General features: G+C 44.6%; 1 protein-coding gene across 5 annotated transcripts in view; it reads right to left on the bottom strand.

Annotated features, from left to right (window-relative positions):
• The window catches only part of plxnb2b (plexin b2b), a 119,210-nt gene that overhangs the window by 75,870 nt on the left and 15,485 nt on the right, over window positions 1–27,855 (bottom strand). For 4 of the 5 annotated variants that reach the window (XM_028584437.1, XM_028584436.1, XM_028584439.1 and 1 more), the window contains one exon: window positions 17,498–17,684. The exons of the other annotated variant lie outside the window; for it this stretch is intronic. The gene's annotated coding sequence lies outside the window, so the exon portion shown is untranslated. The remainder of the gene's footprint in view (window positions 1–17,497; window positions 17,685–27,855) is intronic. 5 annotated transcript variants of the gene reach the window in all.

Here is a 27,855-nt window from a genome sequence, read left to right as displayed (position 1 = left end):
GTTCCCTGCAGCAAGTGTAAAATTGAGCTGCTTGAAAGTTTTCCGATATCGATCGCAGCCACATTAATTTCATAACGCCACATACACAGTGTGGTTGTCACCATTTACAATCACATCATGGAATCTGTGTGACCAGTCAAACCCACAAATGCAACCGCTCACGACCTGCATTGAGCGTGTCTGCTCTGTAGGATATGCAGCTCTAATGTCCGAGCTGCATGGCTACTGGTGTATAAAGCATATTGTGGTTTTAGTTCATAGTAATTGCAGGATGTGGACATATTTGTAATATTTAAAACATCTCAGAATATCCGTTACACCAATTAATACTGTTTACAGTCTAAAGACCTGAAGTTAATTTCAGCCATAATTAACATGGCCCAACGCAAAGGTGTGAATACCTTAATTTAACTGTTAATGGATGTGATGAGTAACAGGTCATATTAATAAACATGAGGGGCTAATGTTTGTGATGAAACAAGAAAAGAGTCCAAAGATCTGTGACCAAACAGCTACCACAGTTTTAATTACACATTAAGATAGGAAAAAAGTTAACTGAACCGAAAGAAATACTGACCATTTTATTATTTCTACTGGTGATTTCACTCCCATTTTCTTATACAGTACATGACATGACCTTAATCTTTAACACACGTGGTAGTCCACTTTTTGGTGGCTCATCCTGAGAGAGCAGCTTAAATTGTCTGAACACAGGCAGGTTTTAAAAGTAAGATTTTTGGAAGTTTGTGCTCAGGAATTAGCACACAAATTACTACATTTTTAGTTCATGCACATAAATTAGCAGAACAGTAGGAGTTTTGAACCCAAGCGGTTAGGTTGCCCTTGACTGGACCACTTTCACGGTTTATTTTGCACCACATCACACTGTGTTGTGTGTAAAGCAACAAAGCTTGCCAACAGAGTATACAAGAAGTGATCAAACAACATTAAATGTACAGTACCAGAGGCTAGGTCCAAATGCTCCTGGTGACCCAACAACCTTTCACTTAGCAACACCATCACTAAAAAGTGGCAGACTCGTTAACGATATGAAACCAAAAAAATAAATATAAAAGCCAATCCACTGTAGGCCTAATTTTAAAATAAATCCAGCTTGTTAAAATACCTTGTCATTACTTCAAGTGTTGTTTAAGGCAGAAAGCTTTACCAGATGGTGGCAGAAGATGAAAGGTTAGCTAAAATGATTATGAATCATTCTCTTGGGATGGGAAAATTCATACCAAATTTAATGGAAATCTGGCCATAAGCTGTCAAGGACAGGCAGGCAGACTGACTAGCCATCCTTGCCATCTCTAAGCTGGGCTGTGAACATGACAAAAAAACACAATCACAAAGGCACCAACAAAACCCTACAAATGCATCAAACACAGTAGAGTCACGTATTAGTGTCTTACAAATCCCTGAGGATCTCACCCATGAGGAGCTCAACATGTCGCAACAACTGCAGTAGCGCTGCGCAAGATGCCACAGTGCAAACCAGACAAGGGCAAGATTCAATCAGGTGTGTCGGTGGTGTTTAAGTGGTTTCTTCACATTTGTAAGACATGCATACATGTGTGATATGTTTACACAGCAGGCTGTCTAAAAATAGGCTCCCCTCGATCTGCTCTCTTTAGGTTAAGTTCGTCAAAACTAGAACATAGGGTAAACTAAACTGGAGAAGACCCCATATCACTCATTTCAAGTTCAACTCCTTCTGCACCTACAACACCAAAACAAATTCCTTGTATGTGTAAAAAACGTACTTGGCAATAAAGCTTTTCTGATTTTGATGCCTTGTTTTTGATTCAATTACGGAGTAAGCCTGTTGCAGGGAGCTTAAAACTCAGTTTAAATGAAGCAATCTCACTATAAACACATCAGACATGAGAAGCTAAACAAATCATGGTCAGTAACTCATATACACAGACATTAAGTTAAATGAAAACACAGTGAGAGGATTTAGCTGAGCAGAGTCATCAGCAGTGACATAGAAACAGCACTGTTAGCTAGTGAAAATACATAGACTACTTTACAACTAGATGCTTAAAGCACATTAAGACCTAATGTCTCCGGGGTTACGCAGGGAACCAAAGAGCACAGAGACTGGATATAGAGGAGGTGGGAGGGCACGAGCTGAGTGGGAGTACACAAGAGAGGAGTGCGTGCCCTGCAGGTTCCTCTTGAGTAGATAGTCCATTGTGGTTGACTGTACAGATCGGTAGATCAGGTCAATAGATCATTAAACAATCCCTATGTTCCCGAAATAACACAGGGATCAGAGTGGTGATAAGAGCATGGATCAATTCTGGATGGACGAGAGGATGGAGCGGCGGACGGACACTAAAATAGGGATGGATGGGTCTGCTACATGTCCTAATGCAAAATTATAAAAGGGTCGGTTCACGCAAATAATTAAAAAAACATTTTCTCATTTAGCTGTAGTAGTACCAAGCCATGCAAACAGCTTTTGTTTTATCTCTGATTTCTGCCTCCACCCTATTATAATGAAGGTAAAAGGAATTTAATTTGAGGGTTAACAGTATTAATATTACAGGGAGAGGTGGGGAATAAAATACTTCTCTTACCTTGCAGTTTCAGATAGCATTTGAGCCATTGGCAATCTACAGGAGTTGGTTTTGTAAGAGACAATAGGCTACAGTAAAAGAACAGACATATACTGTACTCTCCAGACCATATTAAAATCACTAACTGGCCCAGGTAACACTCAAATCACCCCACCAGACAGCGATAGAATGTGAATGGGGCTATAGGCACTACTTCTTTGGTAGAAAGTAGTTTGGATGGAAACTGCTCACAGTCAGGTTGGCGGTTTATCCAGAATAACGGGGAAACCGTTTTTTTGTTAAGACACACTGCTGTTGATTTTTTTTTAAATGTAATTTTTCACTGCTGTGAGCACCGCACATAAAATTCCCTTCACCTCCACTGCGCTTAGGTGGCAGCAGAAATCTCAGAAAACCCGGAGACAGAAAATAAAATCTATTTGCACGAATAGAAAAAAACATGCCATTTAAGTGAGAAATAATGTTTTTTTGTAATTTGGGTGAAACAACCCTTTAAAGCATCAGCTCAGGTGAGCATGGGTGGGCAGGAACAGGCGAGACTGCCTGGTTTTGGCCACCTGTCTCTCTGTAGGTGGGGCACTTGGGTACCTTTATGAAACTGGGAAGCCAGGAGGATTTGGCAGTATGAAATGGATGAGGTTGTAGACTAGCGAATGGGAAAGCACAGCTGGATAGAAATCACATAATCCTTTTCTACTAAGGCTAGTGATGAGTTTATTGCCTTTTTTAAATTCACTAATACAGATCATTCTGTCGTTAACTCATTAATATCAGTAGTTATGGTGAACCAATTTAACAGCGTACATTATTCCAAACGCCTCTAGACAAAAGCCCAGCTATGTGGCACTGGCTTCAAAAGATGCCTTCTATCAGATAAGGATGTAATTATACAAAACACAACATTGTGTTGGCTAATGCCATCATAAAGCACCTGATTAAGGATCATAGCAGCTTCAAATTCCTTTAGAATTGATTTTGTACTTCATATTATATCAACATGTCTGCTCTATTAGTAGTAAGAGGAGCTCTGTATCTTTGATCTTACTTTGTCATTATCATCTGTAAGCAGGACTAATAATATAATAAACAGTGTAGGGGGCAAAGCCTGGGGGCTGGTGCTTCCTGCCCCATGCCTGATGCTGCCGTGTGCCCTTCCTGTCTCAGTGTTGGGGCCGTGCCTGCCGGCTGGGGACCTGAGAAACTCTGAGCGAAGGAGGGAGAGGGAGAAGCAGGAGTAGTGGAAAGCCATACGCAGACACTCCACCCTAAAGAGGAACAGCATGCCTGCCCCGGTGGACATCTGTTTTCACAGGTGCGCTCACCCAATGTGATTAAGATTGGCGCTGCACACATCCTGAGCAATGCTGCACCGGTACACGAACACGGTGGGTGCCAGGGCATGGAAGACGCGCGGAGCAGTTGTGTTGTTTTTAGGGCAGATGGAACTGATGATGAGAGTTTGACTGAAAGGAAGGAGCCAGTGGAGGAGCGAAGGAAGGCATGGGGGATTGTGTGAGAGAAGTTCATAAGGCTTTTTTGCTGCAAACAACTGTTTAGAGAAACATAATTTAAGCAGAGTGCGATTATTCAGAGCAGATGCAGATTATCCTCTGCCGTTTGATTCTTAAAGTGTGAAGAAGAGATGACATGAAAGGATTGGGGTAAGCCATACATGATAACAATGTTTTATAAATACCAGTACAATTCCAAAATGGGCAAAATGTTCTCACAGAAGATGCCGGATGGTCTGAAAGGGAAACCACTCACCTCGGAAAAAGCCTATAGGATATAGGTGGGCAGCAGTTTTGGCAGAACCATCACAGCTGGTGCCTAATGCTACAACACACCTGCTTCCATGGCAACTACAGAGAGATTGCTTTCCCTTACACCAGCAGGCCACTTCATGCTTTAATGTAAAGCGACAACTTTCCAGAATTAATTTGTGTGTTGTCAGAAAAAAAAAGTCCCCCAAACAGGTTTAATTCAGAAAAATAGAAGAAAAAAAGCAATTTTCTTCATTTATGTTGGCTCCCCAATCCGCCCCCACACCGCTGCTGCAACACCATAATTCTCCAGTGGTTTTTGAGAACTTTCAGCCATTCAAAGTGATCTTACTCCTGGAGTAAAAAATCTTTAACGAACGAGAGAGCAATTCCATTTCACAGCAGCTAGGAACCGGGGAGGAGGGGCAGGAGAGTCACCGGCTTCTAAAGAGAAATGGAAGCCTTGGATAAAAGCTGCTCACCACAAGATATCTCCAAAAAAAGAAAAGCAGACAGACTTAACACCAAATCATCCTGCTGTACGACTCAGAAGCTTACCTAGGACTGACAACTGACAGGAAGAGTGCTACGCCGTATGTAGCTTATTAGCATCGGTGAATATCACTTTGCTTATGCCCCCAAACCTCTTAAACCTCTATCTGTGACTAACAGAGCAACACCATCTTTAACTGCAGAAATGATTTGGCAAACATGGAATAACTACTAAAGTGTGCTTTAACATGTTACTGATGTTGTGTATCAAAGGCTTTTCATCACATAAGTTAGTGATTTTACAATGTTGCTGTGTAAAACCAATTGCTAATGCATGCTTAAGGGAAATATCAGTGTAAGAATACGAATAAAAAGATCTTCACAAATGCCAGGCTGTATTCAGAGTTAATGTTGCTTGCTGTGATATCATGCTGCTGGGAACAAACATTCCATTAGCCAGTTTGGGATATATTACAAACCCTGATCACACAGCCAATCCACAGCCCTCCTTCCATTATCCATCCAATCGTGTGCACCCTCTCTCTTCCTCCCTCCCTCCCTCCCTCCCTCACTACCTCTTCCTCCATCCCTCCCGTCAATGAAGCAATGGCAGGCATCGCTCCCACAGCTTTGCCCAGCTCCCTATCTGCTCTTGCTTCCCATCTTCTGGCGAGCATAACTCAGCGAGTGCAACAACTTCTCTCAAAAGCTAGATGTGAGAAATGTATATATTTGTAAGTGCTAATACTACGCGGAGCAGAATGTCGGGCCAGCACCAGACAGATGGTTCTGAGAGAGACAGAAGATCAGGCAGAAGCTGCCTCCCTGTCCCTATTCCTCTATTTCTCTGAGAGAAAGCACTATCACTATCATAGCTCTGCATGGCACCAAGGAGCTTCAGTGTACAAAAGCGGCCCTAATTCCCCCGATGGTGGAATCAGCTCACTCTAACAAGGGTATCAAAGTATTTCATCAATGAGAGGATATATACAACTCTCAAAAGCCTTTATAACCATGGGTGGAATACTATTGGGAGGCTTCTTGGGGTGTTGAAGGACAAATACAGAAAAAAACAGATACACAACACAAAACAACAAAGACACATAGAAATAGTTCTGGAAAAAGAGAGCAGCCTTTCTCAGATTTGTAGCAGAGTGACTAATGACATGGAAATTCTTTGTATGCAACTGGTTTAAAGGGACAATTAGCCTTGTCCCGTGTGTCCTTGTGTCCTTCATCAAGCACTGCCAGTGCAGATTAATTGATATAATCAAAGGCCAAGTGATCTTAATTTATGAAGCCAGAATTCTCTGAAGCCAAATGTTATACTGTGTGAACAAAAGGAATGACTAGTGTACATGTAGTGTGTTTGTGTGTGTGTGTGTGTGTGTGTGTTTTCATGTCTTTATTTGGCATACATCTGTTTTACACTTGGCATGCTATGACACCTCACAGGAGGCCAGCGTCAAATAAAGAGCAGGAGATCTTAACACACCAGAGGAGGCAGGGCTACTCCGCAACTAAAACACAGACAGACACACAAATGGATTCATACACCGATGGACAAGATACCACACAGATAGACAAATTCTAAGTTTCTAGATGCACAGAAAAACGGGGCATGCAGCCTATATGGGCTGTCAGCCACACTTTTAATAGTCTACATTAAATGGCTCAAACACATGTACAATAATTGACTTTGTTGAGTGTGCTGCTTCTGTCTTTTACTATCTCTTTCTATCTAAAACTCAAAATTGGAATGTGCAAAAATTCACCCACAGTGCAAAGAACTCAATTAGGGGCGAAGGCACCATGGCAGGACTGCTTGTAGGCAGAAAATATGCTGCTGGGCCAGGTGGAAAGAGAGAAAGGTGGCACAGAATCTGCCAATCGATTGGGATTCTCATTGTTTAGATGGAATATAAAGCTCTCTTTGTCTGCCCCTGTTCTTCTGACCTTTATTGGGCCACTGAAGAAGGCAAACGCGAACAGGCCGAGAGGGGAATGTAGGGTCTGCTTTGCACTTAACACACTGCACACAGATTGCAGAGCTGGCATGGTATGGCGGCCACAGACTGTCTGCCGACCCTGGTGCTCCCCGCCCTGCCCGACCTTGGTACCACTGCGCCAATATGCCAAGGAGGGCTCCATAACACCCTGTCATTGCCTAAAAAACCCAACGCACTCTCCCTGAGACAATGCTGGAAAACAGAAACAGGCTTGAGACAGAGTTCATTAACAGATAAACTGCGGGAGGTGGGAAAAAAAAAAGAGAGAGATGGGAATAAATAAGGAAATGACAATGGATGAAAGATACGGGGAGAGGTTGGCAGCCGTCCATGAAAAAGACAGCTGGCAGCGACATCCTTCACAAACCTGGCGACACAAGCGGCATGATGGAAGCAACCACCAGAGACATGGAGAGAGGGAAAGAGGAAGAATGAGAGAGATGAGGGGGTTTGGAGGAGAGGGGGGTTGTGGCAGTAGATAACGTGGTTTTCGTCTCCAGATTCCTCTGCTAATTAACACAGTTCCACATACAGGGCCCCCTGCCTGCATCGCAGCATGGCCCTGGTCTTCAGTGTCGACATAGAGGGACAGAGAGTGAAGGGAAATGTGTATATGAGTGTTTGTGAGCAACGGCTGGGGGAGTATGAGCGATGAAAAGGGATGAAAGGTGAGGCAAGGTTTGGTGGCCTTGTCTGAAGGTGAGTTGGCTCCCCTGCCAGCTTGCCTGCAGCCTGGTTCCTCTGGCGGAAAGAAAAGAAGGGTGAAGACGAATGAGTCGGAGCGCTGGGATGCTGATCAACAGCCGAGTCGCTCACCTTATCCAAAGGGAGGGAGGGAGGGAGGGAGGGGGAGAGAGAGAGAGAGAGAGAGAGAGAGAGAGAGAGAGAGAGAGAGAGAGAGAAGTGAGGAGGCCAATGAGCCAGCACCAGTCCAGTCACAACACCACAGACACAAATCCTGGTTCTGTACCATTAGCTCCAGACTGTCATAAATCAGACAGAGCCAGCCAGCAGGAAGGAGGGAGAAGGCCAAACAGAGAAGTCAAAAAGCCACAGCCACACAGCACTGATCAGACAGCAAGGGTGGCGCAAACAGCAACCTTTGAACAGAGGAAGCATTTATAACAACACAATACAGGCTCCACACACATAATGGAAGAACCGGACAGTAGGGCTGATTATTTAACCTCAACGCTTTTTGAGTTCTGACTGAAATATGTCCATAGCATTGCATGCTTGGTCAGCTTTTTTGTCTTGCTTTTTATTCTTTGATCAGATATTTGCTCATCTCAAATCAGGAAACGGTTATGCCTTTATTAGATAGTTGACAGTAGGTGGATGAAAATAAGGGTAGAGAGATGGAAATAACATCCAACAAAAGAACCCCTGCTGGACCAGACACTGTGGATGCTGCGGTTCATGGTCATAGTCTTAAACCCCTTGGCCAGCAGAGCCCCCTGACACTTTGTCATTTCAATTCTCTTATTGCAGCTTGTGTTAAAAACATAAAACCATGCTGCATTGAGAAGTTTGGTATATTTTGAATTGCATTTCTATTTCTATGAAAAAGGGGTTCTGTAAAAACTGGTTGATGATAAAGCTATGGTATCGACACAGACAGTTGTGTATTGTATTGGCACAGGTTTAAAAAAAAAAAAAAAATGTACTAGCTTTAGGACGGAGTAAAACATGCTTATAGTTAAAAGCATTTTAAATTGTAGCCTACCATTTTGTATCTCATAAAAGCCTGCATTAACATACACATGATCCAGATTGTCCTGGTGCTAGTAGACTAGATATTTAGTCATTAGGATTTAGTCATTGTAAATTGTGATGCTTGATTAAAACGTGGGTTAGCATTTCCATTTGGTAATGCAATTACTGGAGAAAAAGCTTCATTAGCATTACTGCATGTAATAACCTCAACAAGGGATTTCCTAACCCAGATTTCAACCACACCCAACCCAGGCATGCTGCTTTGGCATGCGCCCTACTGGCAGATAAACAACACATCTGCCTCCCTGCTCTGAAAGTTGTACATATATATTGTATGAACCACTAGAGAAAAGACCGTTTGGCACAAACCGGCAGCAAAGCAACTCTTGGTCTTGCAGCAAGTTCTGCGTGTGTGCCAATCCTACCTCACACAGCGGCACGCCATGGGGGGCTGAACACTTCTACGCTGTGATCCAATTAATTTCATCTCCGCACGCCACACATTTTGACATGCTAGGAGCGTTAGGAGAGGAAGTGGAGGTTTGAAGGGGGTGGAGGTGAGCGGTGAGGCAAGTGGGAATAACTGAGAAAGAGGAAGTGGAAGGATAGGCCAGGGTTGGGGAATCTTAGCATTGCCTTTATCTTGGGTTTGAGTTTCTGCACAGGGGGAAGAAAATGCAATTACACGTGCCCTCTCAGCCTTTTCAGGCAAGTGTGGTGTGTAGAAGTGAGGGGGTGGTGGTGGGGTTTGTGCCCTGTGGCGACCAGCACTCCCATACTCTATGCTAATAGACGCTTGTTCTGCATTCTAACAAGCATTTGGTGGCAAGGATCTGAGTGGGGGGGGGGGCGGGTCTGTCTACTCGTGTCTCTGGAGATAGTACAAATAATGAAAAACTCTGCTGGGACTTCAAAGCAAACGGCTGGTCATTTCCTGTGGTGATGGCTGATACGGTCCTACATGTTAATGCAACAAGCACGCACACACTTAGTCGCTCATTCCTGCCAGCAATAACCCCGGCCAATGAACACCCCTTCCTTTGATGATATAGCAGGGCCAATAAGGAGAAACAAGTCTTTGGACGTGGAATAGATTGAAAAGCCTTTGTGTATTGCTGGCGGAACCATCTAAGTGCCTTAGCCACGGCCTGGGGGTCAACACTTATGCAATGTGGGTGTAATGCCAGAAACCAGCTGGTGATGTTAACCATTTTTTAACACTTTCATTTTGACAGAGAATTTAAAACAAACAACACAACACAGAACAAATGGTTGTCAGACGGCAATCGTGTAAATACCTGTATACCTTTTCTTGGCAGACATATTGATATATTGTAGCGGGTATAATTAACAACAATAATTCAATTTTATTTAGGCATCCCAGATGTAGTAATTTGCTTTTGTGCATGCAAATATAAATCAATAGAATACAGTCTCTAACACATTTTTGTGTTATCCCTCCTCGTAGGTTTCGATTCGGCTCTAAAGATGATTATCACAAAATGTAACAATAAAAAGAAAGAATTGGGCAATTCAGACGTGGCAATCTAAGACATGCTGATGGAGATGTGTGTTGCTCATCTCTGGGTAAAAACAGCCTGACATGTACAAACATGTAGGAGCAACACAATCTGAGTGGTAATCCGTGTGTGGGAGGAAGGGCCACGCAAACATAAACTTGACTGCATTGGCAATTTCTGGCCGATCCCATTTCCTTATCATATCATCTACTTCTGTTATAAAAGCCAGACTGCCCTGCAGAAGTTTTGTTATTTGATGCATGTGTGTGAGCATGCACCCAGAAGCACATTCACGTATGCCTCTGTGTCTTATGTGCAAGTCACCAAAAGCATGCACGAGACAAAGTGAACAAAAACACACATCTGGTTTCATTCAGGATGCCTGGAATTCTTTGCCTGCTTGGTTCGGATTACTTCCCGAGCCCCCATGCTGGCTCCGCAGGAGAGCAGATAAACTATGCCGCTCAACACAATGTCTCGCCTATTCAACACTGGAAGGGTGTAGGTTGACAAGGACTAGAGGTGAAGCTGAATTTACAGGCGGGTTCTGGTTGCAGACGAGCCTCAAGCTAGGTATGCTAATTTCTTGCTTCTCAACCATTGCAGACCCCTCCTTACAGTAGGTTGAGTGGGAGTGGGTCCTAAGGGAAGGGCATGTTAAAGGTTCTGCCAGACTGAACAGCACCTTAATATGATCCTGACCCCTTCCATTGATATTCACTGGGGAAATTCCCAGCAGTACAGGGCCAGCTCTGTGTAGATCCAACCAGACATACAGAAGGTCAGGAGACTAAGAACCTATAGCCAGGACACACCAGCCAGACGGCTGATCGTCAACAGAAAAGCCAGTCGAAATGATCAGTCTCCCCGTGTTGGTCCAAAAAGTGCCACAGAACACACCAAAGAGACGAGACGCCTCCATAACAGCAGGCGGCGCTACTCTGTATTGTTGCCCAAGAAATTTAAACCGGCAGCTGATTGGACGAACACGTCACATGGGTTTGTTTTCCCCGGAAATTCAAAGCCAGACTGTCATGGCAGCCGTTCAGAATACGATCTCATATTGTACTAAAATAGTTCACTGAAACATATTTCTGAAAACATTTTAAGCGAGAAATAGGCCATGCAGTTTCTGAATCTGTCTTCATTTCAGCTCCACAAAGGTCAGTTTAAAAGATTTTTGTCAGATTTTGAGAGACTCTAGTCACGCTCATTCCACTCGCCATTTCCGGGTGAGTCCCGACTGCCCTGCCGCCGACTGAACATGTCAGGTCGGCAAAAATGAACGCCGACAGCCCTCCAGACTGACAACGGCACGGGACATACCGAACAGATTCGAGTCACTGACCTCCCCAGACTATCCAACAGACGATTTTCGGCCCTGTGTGTCCCGGGCTTAAGAGCATTGGTTAAAGCTGTACAGCAGCATAAGCAGGCCTAAACCAAGTGAGAAGAGAGCAGGAGAACAGATGTATTTTCCTCTGTTCTCAATCAGAAATCTAACTAAAGTAAACCATGTTTATTGTTGTTTTGTTGCAAGAGACCCTATGTGTAGCAATAAAGAACAAGAATATTTCTATTGCAAAATGAAACACTGATACACCTTGGGATCAGTTCATTCACACCATCTAGGAATAATTCCTGAACGTCACCTTTTTCTTTACATTTTACAGAACGCCTTTCTTCCAATTCCTTCACCCAATTCTCTTATCTCCCAGGTTTGACTGAGTGATGTCTTCAGCCAAAATCACCTCGTCTACTCCGGTTCCCCAGGAGATGGAGTGCCAGTGATGTAGACGATTCAATCAGTGAGAAGTGAAAGAGCAGATCACAGACAATACGCCGCGGCCCCATTACCCCCAGTCCTCACTTACCGCTAGCGACGCTTAGCTCGGGCCCCACCTAATGGACCATAATATCATTTTACGCCATGTTCCAGCTCTTTATACTAGTTCTAAACATAACACTGTCGCCAAGGCACAATAAAAACGGATATATTTCTTTATTACTCCTCACAAAGCATATCGCCAGATCTGAGCACCCCTACAAAGGAAACCAATATCTACAGGAACCCGCTCTTTTCCTTGGCTCATTTAGGGCAGACGCACAATTGTTATTACATTGAGCTGCACTCTGCTGGCCTCACCTCCCCAAGCTGTTCACTCAGAATGTAATGGATGTTTTATTATAATCAAATGAATAGGTCTTCACTATAAATAAGCTACTGAAAAGGCCATTTTCTATGCCTCACAATATGTTTAAATGTCCATCAGGCCTCAAGCAACAAGGCCACAAAGCCGATTTGCATGTTGTGTGCTACTGTATAGGTGAAAACAGCAACTTGTCTACCCTTTACTTACCCTCACATCCCAAGCTGCCCCCTTCCACTCAACTAATAATCACGCTCCTCACTTTCTTGCGCACGTCATGCGAGTCTCCGGCAGATTCATTACTTTGCATGATAGGAGGAAGAGGAAATGTCACCTGGGTACTCTGCTTTTGAGGTCATTCACTGTCTTCATCTCACGGGGCAAATGCTGTGCTTGTAAGTCTTGAGCCAGATGAGCAGAATTTCACTTCAGCAAGGGCGAGTTATTATCCGCAACTAGGAATCATCCCCTACACGGTATACGGTGCCATTGTCCTCTACCCTATATATCATCAGGTCTGACCAGCCCATTTACACTATGGGGATCTGACAAGAGATGAGCGAACACTCAGGCAGGAACATGTGTGCTACTGTGTGTGTGTGGCAAGACGAAGCAGGACGGGAGTTGGGGAATCCAATCTCTCACACAGAGGAGCAGAGACAGGTGGGCAGATATGCTCCAGGCCCAGAATAACCCAGGCTGTATCCATGAATGAAATGACAGGATTACAGGGGTATTAGAAAACCTGCTGAGATGGTAGATAATGCGGTTCATGGTTGGGCGTCACGCCGCTTGCAGCAGGGTATACGTCTAACTGTTTGACTAATGAAAAATATGGACGAGCTCTTGCCATAGTCACCAAGCAGATAATTCAAGGCCAGGGGGTGTCCCTCTCCGTTTACAATAATGGTTTGGTGTTAGCTACTTGATGGACATTAATATAAATACTTAAAGATTTATGTCAGCTGCATTATTGTGGATGGAAATGGGGACTGCAAACATAAGCCCCCTTACCCGGTTTAAGAATGGGATTATTGTTGTGTCAACAACCCCCATAGATAATAGTAATTACTGCCCTTGCTGCAGCACCATCAGACTGCAACTTTGGTAGCTGACAGCTTGGTCCTAATTACCAAGAACCACCAATTACTGGCTCCATTTCATTATTTATAATGCTCAGCACACCCAAATAAAAGAGACTTCAGTGACTCTGAGCAGTCACATCTCTGGCAGCTGCAGAGGAGCATCCAGAGGACTTGCTGCATTGCCTCGTAGTTTTTTCCTGACAATATATAGTCAGCATGCAAACACAACATTGTTTGCGCAAAGAAAAAGGAGTAAAAATAGGAAAATTAGGCCAATAGGGGGATGCCTTTGCTTCCTCTTTGCCAGCCACAGGAAGTAATTTAGCTAAAAAGGAAGTGCATTATCATCTTTTCTTTACCCATTTGCTCCTGCTCGTTTATCTGCCAACAGGGCTGCAGAATTGATTCTAAAAACATCAGCCCTGGAGCCTTTAACTACTAAAACAGTTTGCATGTTGTATCTACATTCATATTTCATTCATTCCTCTGTGAGATTTATGTTGGAGTAATTGACTCGTCTGCTGCCATGTGTGATTCCTCCAAAAATAATACAACAAAATTCATAAAAACAGTTCTTTATCTGGTGAGTGCATTCAACCATCCGTACTAACACACACAGACTTTCGCAGATGTTTCCCATCACCCTCTGCTGCCAAGCGTCGTCCAGTGATGGCTGAGAGGAGGGGAGCGGGGGCTCGGGCGGGGGTGTGAAATTCTGCTATCCCTGCTCCAGTGAATTCTGCAGGAACTTGGCAGATCATTGTGGAGATTTGTATGTCTGTGGATTTGATATGAAACTGTTTAAGAGGCTCGTCTGGAGTCTGTCTCTCAATGTGCCTCCCCTTAAAGTGGGCCTGGCTGTTTAGCTTATGTTCCCGTAAAGCCTGACGATCACATTTCTCAGCCCCCCAAGGGTGCAGATGGGCGATTAACTTGGCAGACAGGACTTCTACTATTATCTGAAAGATAACCATAACAACACTTTGTTGCTCCAAAAAAGTATGCCTCTGAGCAAAGAAAAGCTCATACTCCTTTAAATAGGGGAACTACACAAAACACACCTGCATCACCTATATAGTTTTCTGCAATTATACACCTTGTTGATTAACAAATTACTCACTCTATTGATAATAAGTGCAAATTCAATGAATCACAAAACATGCTCAAACAGCAGCTCATGCTCAACAATTCCAAAAGGACAATTCTTCTCAGAAAAAAAAAAAAAAAAAAAGTATCCACAAAAGGAATATACGGTAGTGCTCCAAAGCGCTTAGTATTTAGATGACAGCTGCGCAGGGCAGGCTTTGTTTGCAGGGGCTAGAGTGGAGCAGTATATGTGGCCCGGAGGCCGGATCTGTTCCAACTGTGCCCTGGCAAGAAAACATTCAGCCCAGTCAGCCCCGACAGCTTGGATATTCACAGGGGGCGATGGAAAACTGGAGGGCTTCAGCACCATGTTGGAGTTGGGGGAGCTCGTAGGAGGAGGGGTGATGAGTCAGGAACAAGGTGTTTTATATTATTTTGGTACCGCAAGGACATGGCATTTACCGTGTTCAAAGAGCACAACCAAACCTGGGCTGTTGATGACGGCCTCGTGTCTGTGTTGGCCTGCGGTGATTTAAGTTTATTATCTGGCAGGTATGTCTGCAGGGGGGCTAGCCTAGCAGCATTTTTAACCACCTTTACACATTCTGTATGTGCTAGTTTTAATGCCAGCACTGCAATAACTTGCTGTGATGATAATGAATTTGTAAAGCCTGGGATTGAATTATACATGTATCACTGCAGATAAAACAGAAATTACTCTCTCATGGTTCATGAGAAAAAATAAGAAACACAGCATGACAATGACAGTTTTAAGCATGTGCATTTTCTTCCACAATGACGTTATCATAGCAATTTAGACTACATGAGACATTGTCATTTGACAAACCAATTTCAGAGTTTCCATAGATCACAGATATTAAAGTTATGATCATCACTTTGATTTAGCATGACAAATGAATTATTCATTCTCATCTCCAGGGATGCATAGAAAGGATTTTTGATGTTGGACAGCTTTCTCCTCACTTGATTAACCTGAACTACCTTCAAAAACTGCCAATAGCCTTTTTCAAAACAATATTTTGAATGGGCTTCCTCTTTGAAAAATGATGTGTCAAAAGTATTGCTATCCGTTATCTAGTTCTGTTTACCTATTTTTGCTATATCTTTCAAAGAAGCACATTTAAAAAATAAACTAAATGAGTACCTCACACAAGAGTGTGGAGCTGTATAGTTGACTGCATTTATTAATGTTCAAAGTATCTAAAAGTAATACAGCACATAGAAAGGTCAGTGTCACACAAACGGATACAAAAAAGGACGACAAAAACAAGGGATTTGTTTGCTCTTGTGCATCCAAATTCATTCATCCCCAAGTACCTCTTTGCTCCGGGGTTGTGCCAAGGCAAAGCCTCATGGGGGAAATGATTGACACCTCCTAATCCTCATGGCTACCAAAAAGCATGTCATTACCATGACATGTACACCATCTTCTGGGATGTGAGATGAAGCGTGGGAACAACAAAGGGATAAAAACAGTGAACAAAACGCTAAAAATAAGACGTGTGAATTTTTTATGCGCTGTGTTTTGGGTCACATGTGTAGCTTAAGTACTTTGAAAGAAAAGCATCTCTGCATCCGACTTCTATTAATTCAGCACAGCTAGAACAACCACCTGGGGTAGACTACATTTCAAATGAGCCATATTTTGTATATATTTAACACCGGCGGGCAGGCTGGCAGGCATGCAGGACTAGAGGATATGTGATGGAAAGTGGAGCACAAGAGTTATGGCCTAAGCAAGTAGCTGATTATGGAGAAGATGAGTGAGAAAAGGAGTTGTCTGTCAAGCTAAGCCCTTCGCAGATGGACGAGTGTGGCACACTAAGAAACCAGCAAGTCCTGAGGCTTTGTGGCAGCTTTGGGTTTTAAAGTACACCACAGAAACCGTTTCGAAAAAAGGGATGGAACAGTGGATAAACCCAAATATAGTATATTATGTGTAAATGCGTATGTTAATATTCCTCACCTTTTCATTCATCTCATCGACTGAGTGAATCATGGTAAAACATGGTCGTTTCTCCACTCTTATGTGAAGTATGAACAGCAGAAGCTTTTACAGCTGTCTATATAAAACGATTATAGCAGCAGTTAATTGCTGGGGATCTTCATTTAATGAGCATCAGAGCAAATGTAATTACTTGCAGCCTTTAATAAACAAGCATAGAAACCTAGTGGTGTGCAAATAAAGTTATGACAGACTATAACTTATCCTAACTTGTAGGCCAATACTTGACTTATAATTGGACTATTGTTTCCTGACACACAAACACACTGTGTTGGCCATTTGCTAGCCAGCAATGTTCCACTTCTGTGAGCGCAATAACAAAAATTGTTTTCATTTGTGTACTGTGGCACTTGGGGGCTGACCCTTGCCTGTGTAGCTCCCAGGTGAGACAGTCAGCTATCTGCTGGGTAGCACAGCTATTGTCTCACTCCCTTCCCTCTGCAAAACCTATCTGCTCAGTCCTTTCCCTAGAGCTCACTATCGCCTTTCTACCTCTACTCTTGTACTGACAGCCAAACAATGAGAGCCAGGACTGCCTTAACGAGTAGAAAGTGGAGGCTCAACTAATTAGAGACACCCCACCCCATGCCATCACCTCCAACCCCTCCTATTAACTCAGAACAGTGTGATACAGCTTGGCCAGGGCTGGGACTGTTGGGCCCATCGTGAGAGAAATAGGGTTTGGAAGTTGTTTTTCTGGCAGCTGGCCAATGGGGGACCGTAGTAATTGCCCGAATTTCACTGTGGCAAGTGAAGAGAAACAGTGTGAGGGTGGTACAAGCCAAGGAAAGTGAGAAAATGCTGGGACCAAGTGTGGGAATGAAAGTCTAGCAATAAAAAAGAAAAATACAGATAGGGAAAGAGGATACACAGGCTTTGAAAAATGAGGCACAAAAGAAAAATGTTAATAAGAAAAACATGGAATGACATGCGGGACAAGTGATTTCGAAAAAAGTCAGAGCTTGGGGACTCTCATTGCGTAAAAATAATACAAGTTGAAAGAAAACTGGACAACGTATTGGGAGTGTAAGTGAAAATAGAATGACCTCAGGTGCTACTCACTAGGGAGAGGCAGACAGGGGTGCAGTGAGCGTCTTGGCTGCTGGAGTGGAACAAAGCAGGGTGCAGCGGCGGCTGCACGGTGGGCCCTCACTGGACACTTCAATCACAGGCAGCCCGAGCCCAAGGCAAATTTGGCCAATTAGCCGCACACTACTGCTGACCCCCAGCTTCATTAAGGGCCTGGGCTCTGGATAAAGGGGAGATATGAGAGGGGAAGGAGAGGATTAGGGAGAGAGAGAGGGAGAAAGAGAGTATAAAACATCAGCACTGGCCAGGTTTGCGAAGACACATGCATTTGCACGAAAACACGTGCTAGAGGTGAAGCTCAAGGTTACAGATAAAACACAATCAACTGTGGCAGCAGCCCATTCCACACACTCGCCATATTACACTCCCCTTCCTGTGGGTTTACACCTGCAGCAAAAGGTGGCGGTGAGGGGGTCAGAGTCGTTGAGGCCAGAGGGCGTAGCTCCCCCCCCTCTCTCCCACACAACTGCACTGACAGCAACAGGTGTGGTGGCGAGCAGACATGCAATTACCAGGCTGAGAATCTGCTCTTTGTGACAGAGACAACGGCAGATCAGAGGGAAAAATCAGACCTAGAGGGGGAGAGGAGCGAAGGGGGGGGAGACGAGGAGGAAGAAAGGAAGATACAGACTACCAAAAGTCCCTGGAGGGGAGACAGAGAGAGAGAGAGAGATATTTTCAGTCCGCTCTTTTCATCGCAAATCCCTCGCCAGCAGAGCGAAAAACAGATCAAAAACCAACACATACAGTAGCTATGACACACCTGTTGTTCTGCGGTAGAAATACACGCTTAGGTGGTCTGGAGAGACCTCATATACATGTGTGCACAACAATGAGACAAAGGAGAGGGTAAACTGACAGCATCCTATTTCAGTGCAGATTGGGTGGGGCTGTTTGGGTGCTTTGGGACAGGGTGCGCTCAATGAGCCCTGACAGAAAGACTGTTTGGTGTATGCGTGTGTGTTTGTCTGCATTATAAGTGTGTATATCCACATGGGACCTCTGTCTGCATCAGCCTTGTGATGGAAACCTCAGTGATGCTCCAAGGTGGGGTTGGTAGCAGCTTCATATTCTCTTTCCCTCGATTTCTCTGCTCTCCCTCTCCGATTACCGGCCTTCGATCAGGCTAAAGCAATGTTTGCAAGCTTTGCCGCCAGTTTAGCAATAAGTGCTGTCAGAAACCTTGCATGCTTGGGTGGAGAAAAGATACTGGCCCTTTATTTAAAACAAGCCAAGGATAAAAGATCAATGACCCAATTCAGGCCATGAATTGCAGGGGAAAGTTCGCAAACATAGTGGGAGATTATGAGAGAGAGATGTATGTGTGGATGGGGGGGTGGGGGGGGGGGGGAAGGAATGGAGAGTGAGGGTGCATCTACCTCATCTGTGTGCTAGTGGCTTATTGATCGGTGGAGACACACAGCTCCCGGCCATTCATCACAGGCCACTCAGGCCCTTAGATAACTCCTATGATAGTGCCCTGCTACTGAGCAGCTGCAACTGGCCATATCCATTATCCTTCAAAGTAAGCCCCCTAGCCTGGGAACAGGCATGGTGGGGCTGCTGGGTGACAGGCTGGAAGGAGGGCTGAAATGGAAAAGACCAGGCCTGTGGTTAGGAGCCTGAGGCTGAGGCTAGTGTATACAAAGACAGGAGCTGGGGTTGAAGTGCCAGGGTTTTATGACAAATGGTGCTCCGACAGCCAGAACCGAGATGAGAAACTGTCTGTTTGCACCAGTTGGAGAGAAAAAATGTGACGGCACTATTGTTTCCATTTCTCGGCCAAACAGTATTAGCAAAGCTGTTTTATAGCAGATAGCACACAAACCATCCGAGCGACAGGCAGGCAGCTCTGAAAACTGCTGAGTGGCTCTGTGTGTGTGTGTGTGTGTGTGTGTGTGTGTGCGTGTGTGTGTGTGTAAAGAGAATTCCCAAATTGCGCAGGTGGGGATCAGCCATAATGAGCCATGCAGGGAGGGGAGGTCGGAGTGAGTGCAAAAAAGAAGGGAGGCCAAAGAGCAAGGGAGAAAGCCAGAGTGAGAGTGATGGAGACAGGCTCAGAGCCAGAGACAAGGCCCCAAAAGAGCAATTACAGGAGCTCCAGAGAAGGTGTAGGCCCAGCCCCCAGGCATAGTTTAGAACAGCACAAAGCCCTGCCAGACATACACTCACAAGCACACACACTCACAAGCGCAAGCGCAAGCGCACGCGCACACACACTCACAAGCGCAAGCACACACACACACACACACACACACACACACACACACACACACACACACACCTAAGAAAAACTTCTGATGAGCAAAAGACGGTAGATGGACAAAATAGGAGAAGTTGGGTGAAAGTCAAAACGGGAAGGACACATGAGGTGGGAAGTATGTTTAAACCGGGGTCATCTCAATCCAAAACATCCCCACGTTTTACTCCCTACTACATGTTTTCAAGGCAGCATTCTGTTCTAGTCGAAACCTGTTCCTTTAACAGCTTGGCCCAAAACAAAAGCTGAAACTCTGGGGCTGAGGACAGTGTAAGCAAAACTTTTAAGTTGATTGTCCTCCATGTGATGAGGGCTAAACAACACTGAAAAGCGTGGACAGCCTCGCACCATGGTGCCCGTCACAAATCCAAGTTTGAAATGGTTTCTGAAGGCAACTGTTTCTGCCCCCCCAACACCCCACCTCACCCACCACCACCTTCGCTTAAAGGAGAACGACATGCTGGAAAGACCAAGCAAGAATGATAGGAGAAAAAGAAAGAGAGAGATGTGCAAACAGATAAGGGGGGTGGGGGGAGAATTAAATTAAGAGAAAAGTTCTCGCGCACCGGTATGCACCATTGATTTCCTATTCTCTTGGAAACATTTAATGAGCTTAAATAGGAGCCTCGTTTGACACTGCCACAGTGACTCGGAGGAGCCTTACAGTGAGAGGAAATCGTTCAGCGACTGTGACGGCTACTAGAGGGGGGTGGAAGATGGAGAGGAGGTGGAGGTGGAGGAAGAGGAGGAGGAAGGAGGGGCAGGGAAATGAAGGTTTTAATGCCAAAGCAAGAGACGTCTGCAAGACAGATGTTGGATTATGCTCGGGAAATGGTCCATGGGTAGCATTACTTGCCTAGTTCTCAATGAGGAGGAAAAAAGAATGAAGGATGATGCAGATTACTGGAAAAGAGGCAGGCGGCGGAGGAGGCTGAAGGTGGTTTACATTCAACCAGGCTGCCTAGTTATATAGGTGCTTACCAATTACAATATGCACTCATTATAACCCAACAATGTCCAACCTGACTGACAGCTACTGTAGTGTTTCACCTCATTACTTCCTGGATGACCTCCCTACGAGGCATTTAACAGATGCCTATTGCTTGGCAGCCATCTTGTTTTTCTACCCTCCCCTACTCTCTTTTCTCCCGGCAGAAAAACTATTGTCACTTCAGAGAGCAAAGTCCTGAGGCGCTTCGCTGCTCTCTGCCGCTGATGAGGGCCTACTGGGAACCATCGGCAGCCGATTTATGAAGCCGTCTGGCAGAGTGAATGGACTCAGCGTCCCGCCACCTTTTGCAGGCAATCATGATAATAAGTGTTGAGTCGGGCATGGCTGTACACTGGCACCACAGGGGGGCCTCCCCTCACCGACTGCTGGGTGCGGTGGTGTGTGTGGGTGTGTGTGTGTGCGTGTGTGTGTGTGTGTGTGTGAGTGAGTGAATTGAATTTACTCATATTGCATTTTTTAAAACAATTCTCTAAATCTAAACTAATTCAACTGAGAATAGCTACAACAACAACGGCAACAAGACCGAACTTAAACAAAACAAGAACCTCACAGTCCAGTCCAGAGGCATACTACAAATAACAAACTTATCAACAGTAAGTCAACAAAATATGCACTCCTACGAAAAATGTTACATATATAATTAGTAAGGTAAATCTGGCAATTTATAATAATATAGATGAATGAATGAATGAATGAATGAATGAATGAATATGAACATTACTTTTGGTCTTTGAGCACTTGCAATTTAGATTTTTCACCATTGTCTGAGTAATAAACTAATAAAAATAATCAAATTTTATGTTGCAGCCCAAGTATGAAGATATAGTCCAGTCGAGAGTTTATATCTACATAAATGCAAAAGAGATACACTGTGCTGCCGGGTACAAAACAGGCTCCCAAACATGATGACCAGCTTTTAATGACTCTGAGTGTAGATGTGCTTATGTGCATGTAAACATCCTTATACATATGTGTAATTGCTGCTGGTAAGTGGTTAAGCATAAATATTTCAGGTCCCTGTGTCATGCTTTTAACTCAGTCAGTCATGTGTTCAGGTTTACAGCAGCTTTGAAATTCCACTGATGTCTGTTTCTTATATTATTAGTTCAGAAAGGAGTTCTTCAGTTCCTGACCCTAGTTCCACCCCCCCCCCCGCCCCAACAGCTTTTTAGCCCAGCTGCAGGGAGAGCGGCTGGCATGTACCACCTCTGAGTATCTATCCAGACAGATGCATAGTAAGCAGTGCTGCAACCAGAGTGGGTGTTTGGCACAACTGGCAGCAGTGCTGAGACCATGTTTTGCTGGGCCTTCATGTGTGACTTGCAGGGAAAAGTTGCAATGAAGTGGATTTTTTTTTTAATGAAAATTAATCTTGGGCTGAAACAATCATATGATCCTCTGATGATTAATTACGGTGAAAGAAAAATATGACCAGAGTAGAAGTTTTTCCTTCTGTAGAGTTCCAACAAATACACATAGTCGTGCACTCCCACACACACATACCAAGTATAGAAACTGGAAGTGACTAACAGTAGCATAAGGACGACAACTTGGGAAAGGCGTAGTGGTGAAGTGCTCTACACTGCTTTCTCCAGTGTCCCCAGCTGTCATTTCCACCATTCTAGCTCAACATAGTGCCATCGAGAAACAATTTCTCATTGGAAACTGACTTTGCCCTCCGTAGGAATCCATAGGCCATCATCTATACGACACTATGGACCATTCTCTGAATCATTTACACTGGCCTATATATAGCCTGTGGAGAAAAGATCATTATTGAAACAGAAAGCTATATTTCATAATTGCACTACCACGCTTCTATCTCCTCAGTGAAATTGGCTCTCCAGAATATATTCTCTCTCACTCTACTCCATCTCTCTTTATCTCCCTCTCTCGTCTGTTAGAGAGGGCGATTTTGACAGGCTGACTGTCTCTCCTGATGCAATAACCACCCTCCATTTGTATCTGAGGACTGTGCATTAACTAGACAGTGTAATCAGCCTGCACGGGAAAGGCAGCAAGCCTCCCCAACCGGCTGCTTCTTTCCACTCTTTGCTTTAACAGCACGCCATTAGGCCACAATTAGCGCAGTGTACTCTGGGGAAAATAACCCCCTCAAAGACCTTTAGCCAGCAGAGCGGATGCGAGAAACAAGGAGACTTTCATCCAAAGTCCATTGTTGCTCTAAACACTCAAGAGAAGTAATCTTATTTGAACACACTTGCAGGCAATAGGACATCATATATATATATATATATATATATATATATATATATATATATATATATATATATATATATATATATATATATATATATATATATATATATATATATATATATATCTATCTATCTATCTATCTATCTATCTATCTATCTATCTATCTATCTATCTATCTGTGTGCCATGCCATGGGAAAACCTGATACTATTGACATGTTACGGTAAAAGATTGTCAAGTAAGGACTCTAAAGGAAAAGGCTTATCGCCAGACGCCTCAGACAGAGCATAATGCACCTAAAAAAAAAAAAAAACATCCAAAAGCGCTGCCTTATCATAAGTGTATGCGCTTTCCAAAACACGGAGGTGAGTTAGTTGAAGTGCCCCTGTGGTGAAGGTGCACTTCATGTGGATGTGTTAATCCAGATGAAGATGCAGCCTGCAAAAGCTAAATTTAGCATGCTACACATTACATCCCTCAGGGCTTTGGAACAATAAAGAGAAATGTGTGTCCCTGTGGTCATTTGTGGCATGCTGGCAGTGGGCAGACACAGATAAGAGTTTGGATTGGTGGAGGCTGACACGCTGTGGTTATCTCCTGCTGCTGGAATTGACCGTCCATCAATCCAGACAGCCAAGAGGACTGGGGCCGATCAAGTCAATTGTTGCCTGAACCGAAATTTTTATGATTCAACGACCTCGAAGAAAAATGTGTCAAGTGTTTCAAATGTGTTGTCACACTGGAGCACTCGTGCATTGTGATTCAGAAATACTCATGAAGAGACTGAAAAGTGCAGCAGTCTCAGAGGTACACACACACACACACACACACACACACACACACACACACACACACACACACACACACACACACACACACACACACACACACAGCATGTTCTGGATGCAAGTCCATATACCAGAATGAGCCACTGGAGAAATGGAGGAAAGTAAGGAGTGCGGAAAGAGAGAGGGAGAGGGAGAGAGAGTGTCAAGAAGCACATTCTTTCTGCTGAGTGCCATCTGGAAGTGGAAAGGTAGATAAACAATGACGTGAGCCGCATCCCATCTCCCTCCTAAAGCCTGAACAGACACACACTCGCCACATTGCATCGCCACCGATCCTGTGCAGTGCGCCAAGCATTGTCAGGGATTGGGTCTTATCAATCGTTGGCCAGATACTGAGCAGAAGCGTGAGGCAAACAAAAGGGAAGGGGAGAGAACAAAAATGGAGGGGAGCTGCAAGCGACAATGAGAAACTCAAATGAGACGATGGCTGGGAGCCACCCGTCCACACGGCCCAGACCAACTCTATTTAATCTGGTCAAGTCGGCCCCAAAATCAAAGCAATCTCCTCTAGTGAGCTGACAGGAATGAATCAGACAACCAATCCCACCCAAAAAGGAAGTTGCTGTGGAATTAAATAAGGGGATATGGGACTATGCTGCATTGTGCTAGGCATGCAGACTATTACGGCTGGGGAACTCTACTTTATTTAAAAAAGAAAGTCCATTTGCATTCACTCTGCTTGCAAGAGGAGCTCGGGGGCAAAGTTAGCTGCTGCTCCTGCTGCTTGTGAATTACTCACCATCTTTTTTAGGCCCTTCTGGCATGCAATATATCACAGTGGTAGTAGAAATCTTTATTATCCCTTATGGGGAAATTGTCCTTGTAGTAAGTCAGCGATAACAACAAAAACAATATCCATACAATACAAAAAGCATAAAAGTTGAAGACTGATGAAGAGCAACAGCTGGAGCAACAGCCGGAGGGATGCTCCCTGTGGATACTACGCCTCTTGGGGCCACCCTGCCCTGAAAGAGTGCTTAGCTAGACCTGGGTAAGACTAGAGTGAGACATTATAGAGGCCACAGTGGGGATGCCATGAAGGAAGAGGACAAAAATGAAGAGACTTTGACAGCTATCCCTCGAGCAGCAAGATGAGCTGCACCTGTATGCACCTCGGCTCTGCTCAGTTTAGTTTTCATCTCTTCAGACTCCCCGCCCACTCAAATACACACACAGAAGACTCTTCAGCTCTGTTGGCACTGGCGGATACAACAGGAGGGAGGGATCAGGTGGCTGGGGCAAGCAGACGGAAAGAGAAGGGCTGGGGAGGGGGTTGACAAATGAGTCTCGTCAGGTAACATTCACAGATGTGAAGGGAAGGAAGGAAAGAAGGGAGAGGAGGGTGTCTGTCAGCTCATGTTGGTTCCCCAGCGAAAATCTCCTGCCCTGATTTGAAACCACGGTAGCCAAAAGACGGGAGGACAGAGATACAATCGGGAGACATTTGAGACTGGGTCGGTTTCACTTCAGGAATGCTTTCGGATTCTGATTGAGGGGACAACGAAACATGGCCTCAGTCGCTCTGCCATGGCTCTGATCAAAAAGAGCAGGGGGGCAAGGCAAAGGAAGAGCCCTGGAAGCATTCAAGTGCCTGGAAATTTGGGTCAGACACATGACATATTAATACAATGACAAAAGAAGAAAATTAAGAAGAAAGTGGGAGGAAATGAAAGGAGAGGACTGAAAGGGTGCCAAAATATGCGCAGCAGAACGGATTTGTGTTTCAACATGCCCCAGCATGCAGGGGAGCTTATTTGCAACCAGCTTCAGAAAATAAAAAAGATGATAATAACTTTTAAGTGATTTTGGCCAAATGAATGCACGATCCTTCAGCTGTATTCTTCAGACCTTGATAAATGCCCACTGTCGAGGCTGTTATTAAACACCAGAGAGACTGCTGGGTCCCTGTGCCAGGCAAAACTAATTAAAGCCAGGCAGATGTGTCTGGACAGTAGTGTACCAAACACACACACAATGTTACATGCTTGTTCATTTCTATGCACGCTTGCACACATGCACACACAACCTCTAAATGGGCTGTTAACCATGTCCACAGTGCAATCAGTGCCAGCTGATGAGCCGCCACCATGCTAAGTAGACCAGGTGAACACAAAACAACAGCATCTCAGCTTCGATTTAACTTTGGTGCGGTTAACTTCGGAAACTTTTTGTCAGCCAGCGGCCAGAGAGAGAAAAACGCCTTTACCCCTTGTGTCTTGTTATCCTCGCCGACACCAGGCAACGTGTTTCTTTTCTTTATTCCCTACCTTCTCCGCTGCAGGTGATGAGAGTTTGAGCTAACAGCAACCAATTAATCTTTCATGGTGCACGTGTTCTTGCTTTTGTTAAGTCTGCTCAGTGAAATTGTATGAGACTGCAGCTGTACAAAAGAGGACTGGTGACACTTTCGTCCTCTTCTTCCTCTTCCTCCTCCTCTCCACCTTTCATTCTCATACTTTGTGAGCAAACAGCTGGGCTTTTTGCAAAAGCTATCATTACAGCAGCCTACGGGCATGAGAGCTACACTCCAAATCGCTGATGGAAGCCCAGCTAGTCGAGTCGGAGCTTGAGATGAGATTGCATTGGGGATTGGAGTACAGGGGAGGGAGGGGATGGTGGCTATTAGATGATAAACGCACAGAAGCACACATCTGTGCACACAAACATGTACAGAAGCGCATGACATGAAACAATACAGGTGCCCGTGTTTCATCTTCATTTAGGCTGTCGGTCTCACACCAGTTAGGTCTCTCACAGTCTCTCAAAAACACATACACACAGTAGTGACTAATCACCCATCTGGAGCAGCCATTCCCAGGTCTGGATGACAAAGCACCCATGCCCACAAATATAGGCTAATGCCCTTCTCAACAAAAGGCTTATGCTGCATTACAGCCAAACAGACAGGTCTAAAGAGAGGGTGGGGGGGTAGCATATGACCTGGCTCAGACAAGCATGAACAGGGGACGAAGCAAGTGACATCACAGATAAGGGTGATGCACTTAGGCTAGCTACTAGTGGCTACATGGAGTTGACAAGTCTGTACGTGCACTTGATTTAAATAGTAGCTCCCGGAGTCAAGGGCAGGGAGAGAGCAGAGCCAAAACAGTAACAAAAAGCCATTTCAATGTGACTAGGCTAGTTTGTGAAGTGAACAATCCAGTGTGGCTTACCCACAGGGCTTTGCTGAAACCCTCTCGTCGCTAAATATTAGTGCGTTAGCAGTGGCAGGTGCTAGCCATGCCCTCTTGGAGCAGTCCGTGGGGTAGGGCTTATCCTCCATATGCCTCAACGACTGTGGAGAACTGTTTCCCCAGCAGAGGCTTGTTGCTGGCTGGCATGATCCAGGTAAGTCTCCTAGTTGTGACGGGCCTGATGCAACCAAAGCCAGGTTCAGAATGTGGGATAAGTTTGGATCAGAGCCAGGAGCCATTAGCGAGCAGTGTCTGACACAACAGGCAGAACACAACATTTTCAAAAGGCGTAGAAGGACTTGAACAGAGCCGTGGTGAAGAGTGCTAGGCAGCTGTTTCATTCAGGCCCTCTGATAACAACCCCCTGTCCAGATTGGCTACTGCAGACAGGGCAGAGGATCGCAAGGCAGCACGAATACAAATAACTTCTTCGATAGTCTACACTGAGCTAAGCAAACCCTAGTGCACTGACATTCTCTTATTCCTTTCTTAGCTGATCAAGCCTCTTGTGATTCAATGCATGCTGCTGTAAAGAATTTTAATGTACTTGCATGCATTTAGATTAATGTGCATCCTTACAAAAGAGCATACGACAGTATGGTTAATAAGCAGAAAACACTTAAGCTATCAGGAAGGCCCAGCAGTACAAACAGACAAAGATCTAGCTAATGGCACTCGCCATATAATTTACGGTACAGCTCCTAGCCATAAGCTGAATCACACACCGACTCCAAAGAAGAGAAGAAGGGACGGTTTCATTTCTCAGGAGATAACATCCTAAGAATACTTTCCAGGGGA

The sequence above is a fragment of the Perca flavescens genome, chromosome 8 (genome assembly GCF_004354835.1).
Source record: "Perca flavescens isolate YP-PL-M2 chromosome 8, PFLA_1.0, whole genome shotgun sequence".
Lineage (NCBI taxonomy): Eukaryota > Metazoa > Chordata > Actinopteri > Perciformes > Percidae > Perca > Perca flavescens.
The sequence above is the reverse complement of the archived record's forward strand: the minus strand, read 5'-3'. Positions and strand labels throughout refer to the sequence as shown.